Source organism: Vulpes lagopus, chromosome 3 (assembly GCF_018345385.1).
Source record: "Vulpes lagopus strain Blue_001 chromosome 3, ASM1834538v1, whole genome shotgun sequence".
In the NCBI taxonomy this organism is placed as follows: domain Eukaryota; kingdom Metazoa; phylum Chordata; class Mammalia; order Carnivora; family Canidae; genus Vulpes; species Vulpes lagopus.
The window spans coordinates 132,495,288-132,499,773 of NC_054826.1; positions in this window are offsets into that span (position 1 = coordinate 132,495,288).

The window sequence follows — 4,486 nt, forward strand, 5'->3', positions numbered from 1 at the left end:
AGCACTAAAAAACTGATGGTACTGTATTATAACATATTGATTTCACAAAAAAAAGAAAAAAGGAATCAACAAATCCATGTGAAGAGGAAGTGAGAGCTGGAAAGAGAAAGCTCTTTTCTTAAAAGAATGACATCTCATAAATTTAGAAGAAATGATAGAACTAGAAAAATCTCTGTTTGACAGCCAACATATAATAAATTATTCAGGTAAGTATTATCAATGGGTACTGAATATCATTGGATAAAAGGTTTCTGAAGAACAGAATAAAGTATTTGGAAACATTATCCTGTAGATTACTTAAATATTATAAAAGGGAAAGGTACTTTTGCAATAGAGGCGTGGACACCACTTGAATCACAGGATCAAAATTAGTATGTTTGTTATTGGGCTAAACTGATACTAGGTACCTGATTTGATACAAAATGAAATACACACTATCTACATAAACTTCTTGCCGAAATAAAGAAATAATCAGCCAGATCCAAAACGCAGCACATTCTCCTAAACAACTTCCCTGGCTTCTTCAAACATGTCAATGTCCTCTTTTCAAAGAAAATGTGTAGATGGCCGATAGACACATGAAAAGATGCTCACCATCACTGATTGTCAGGGAAATGCAAATCAAAACTACCATGAGATATCACCTCACACCAAAATGGCTAGTATCAAAAATACAAGAAACAGCAAGTGTTGGCAAGCATCTGGAGAAAAAGGAACCCTCGTGTACTATTGGTGGCAATGTAAATTGACATAGCCTCTATGGGAAACAGTATGAAGGTTCCTCAAAAAATTAAAAATAGAAATATCATATGATCCAGTAATTCCACTACTGGGTATTTACCCAAAGGAAAGGAAAACACTAATTCAGAAAGATATGTGGACCTTTATGTTTATTGCAGCATTATTTATAATAGCCAAGATATGGAAGCAACTAAAATGTCCATCGACAGATAAATGGATAAAGAAGATGTGACACACATACACACACAAGAATATTACTCTGCCATAAAAAGGATGATATTTTGCTATTTGCAACAACTTGGATGGACCTAAAGGGTATTATGTTAAATGAAATGAGACAGAAAGAGAGAGACAAATATCATAGGATTTCACTTATATGTGGAATCTGAAAAACAAAATGAATGAATAAACAAACAAAAATCAGACACAGACTCATGAATATAAAGAACAAACTGATGGTTGCCAGGGGTGGGTGGAGTGGGCAAAATGGGTGAAGGGGAGTGGGACCTTCCCGTCACAGAATGAATAAGTCATGGGGATTAGAGATACAGCATAGGGAATGTAGTCAATGGTATTGTAAAGGTTGTGTGGTGACAGGTGGTAGCTACGTTTGTGGTGAGCATAGCATAATGTATGGAGATGATGAATCACTGTTGTACACCTGAAACTAATGTGCCATTGTGTGTCAACTATACTTCAATTAAAAATAGTCAATGGCATGAAAAATTAAGAAAAAGAAAGCAAAGGGACTATTCTAGATTAAAGGAAATGGAAATAAAAGTAACATGATAATCAAAAACAATGCATAATCCTTGATAGGAACATAATTTGGGGGGGGGGAACCCAGCTTATCTAGGATATTTTGAGCCAAATGTAAATTATGAGACATATTAGTGTAACAATAATACATTTCTTGGCTCTGATAATTGTGGTGGGTATATAAGAGGATGCCTAAGAAGGTACATGATGATGTATTTAGAGGTGAAATATTAACAACTGGTGAATCTAGGTGGTCTCTAATTGTAGTATTCTTTCAACTTTTCTGTAGAGTTGAATATTTAAAAAATAAAAAGCTGGAAGAAAAAAATGTTCTAACCTTGGGCAAGTTTTTAAACCTCACCAAGATTATCTCCTTTCCTGTAATGATAGCAGAAACCTTATAGAACTTGCCTTGCTAAATAATATCACACTTGCAAAGAACAAATAGTGAGGGTTTAATAAGTATTGGTTATGTTCTTCTCCTCTCCACTTCTTCTGGATTACTAGAGGAGAATGTAAGTTGCTAAGGACAGGGACTGTGTCTTTTTCATTTCTATCCCCCCAATACTTGGTCTATGTTGAGCTCAATAAATGTTCCTTGATTTAAGAAATGAAATAAAACTGTGAACAAAATCATATTAAATTTTTGGTTTTAAGTGGAGGACACCACAATAACATTTGAAGAGGATGCACTGTAATAATCTACTTGGTAAATGATTTGTACCACCAGATTATTATTCCCCTGCTCTTGTATTCCCTAAATGGTTAGTTGTGCATTTTGATACTATGGCCAGAGGTTCTCAACTTTGGCAAACATAAGAATCAGAGGATGGACTTGTGAAAATACAGGTTTCTGGGCCTCATCCCTAGAGTTTCTGACTCAGTGGATCTGGAGGTAGGTATGAGAATTTGTGTTTCTAGCAAGTTCTCAGGTCATGCTGTTGGTCCAGAGGCTACTCTTGGAGAACCACTGCTGGTGAAGAGCTCATGGAGCAGGGGACGCTCAGGAAACACAAGGGAAGTGCATAGCTCCTTTGGTGGACTTTTGTGGAGTAGAACTCCCTTAATCTGCATCAATGGAATTTTTTGGACGGTAACCCAAGAGATGAAAAGACCTGGATCCTATCATCCCATCAATATCCCCATGGTGTAAAATGATCTTTTCTCAGCATTTAGATGATAACATTACATAGAGGAAGCATAGTTCCTAACCATCTAAAAAAATGATTATATATATGATATACATAGGATGTGGTAATGATAAATATGATCATTATATATGGTACACTTTCATCATAAATTTATACCCATATATTTGCAAATGTATATGTGAAATCTAACATCTTCCTAGCCTGAGCCTTTATAAAGCAAAATGGGAACTAAAGAGTGAAATAGAGAGAGAGAACCAACCTGACTAGTTTAATTGGGGTTTCCAAAGCAACAAGAGCATAACCACAATAGTAAATCCCCTGCATTAAATATATATTTCAACAGAGAGAGAAAACCAGGGCCAGGGAAGTTAGTAAATGATGTGGCCCAAATAGTAGCAAGACTGGAATAGAATGCCAGGTGTCTGGGCCTACAACTAGGTCATACTGCCTTGCTGCAGTTCCTGGAGTGTGATGGATTTTTTGCTTCCTTTTCCAGGCCTCCTTCAGCACATGGAATAGAAATGCTGCCCTACTTATTTCTTACCAACCTGCAGAACTTTGAGCAGAGTTTATAGTTAACACTTACATAATCCAGAAATTCAATTCTTGCTGAAAATGAGATGGTGAGAATAATGGGATTTTGATTCAGAATTTTCTAAAGCAATAACCCTTATGAATTATAATATCTATATTTACTATTCTTCAAAGGAAAGAAAATTACATATTTGGAGCCTTCCGAGACAAATTTAACTTCTCTTTTCTTGCTGTTTGTGACAATGTCCTTTCTTCTTAAGTTTGGTCACCTGTGAATAATAGAACAGAGGGATGAAGAGTGTCTTTATAATTATATACACAATCTCTAGAACATCCTTAAACCTGTTGCTCCTGGTTCTCCTAAGAAGAAAATGCCCTTGGCATCTCTTAAAAGAATCATGTGTGCCAATCTTCCTAGACATCTTCTTTTCTTTTTTTATGAGCCATAATCTTTATTTTCCTATACACTGATGTTTTCTAAGCAAATCTAATAAAAATAACGGAAGAGTGAATAAGAAATAGGACAATCATTTCGTTTTAAGGCATGTACCTATTCTGACTGTTATAATGAAAAGAAATGCCCCTTCCAAATCCCAAGAGTTCCTGAGAATGTGAACCATCCTCTATGGTATGCCTTTGGAATCTGGACAAGCTGAGAGCTGCCAAGGCTGAGAGTCTCATTAAATAGTTGTATGGATTAAATACATATTGCTCTAAACATTGTAGTATAATTAAAACCATAAACTCCTTTTTCAATTCCTCCGTATAGTCACTTCATGGTAAGGATAACTATATAAATAGACCAGTTCACACATTAATTTCATTATCTTTCATGGCTCCCCATTGTATATTGAATAGCAAATATTTCTATGACCCTTTCCAAGTGCCAAGCACTTCCACACATTAACTCATTTAATACTTAGAACAGAGAGGTTGAGTAACTTGCCCAGGATCAAATGGAGTAAGGATTCACAATCAGAAAGTCTGGGTTTAGATCCCATGCTCTTCATTGCTACCTAATATTGAGGGAAGCCCTGTGGGTTTGGTTTTTAATTCTAACCTTGACTTTCACTAAATTCCTCAAGTCCCTGCTGCTGCAGTCATATGGATTTACTTATTCTGGCCCACAGCAATCTTGGCACAGTCTGGGATATATGGCTGCAACCTGAAAGGCTAGGTCTTCCTTGTCTTCTTTTTTTTTTTTTTTTTTAATTTTTATTTATTTATGATAGTCACACAGAGAGAGAGAGAGAGGCAGAGACACAGGCAGAGGGAGAAGCAGGCTCCATGCACTGGGAGCC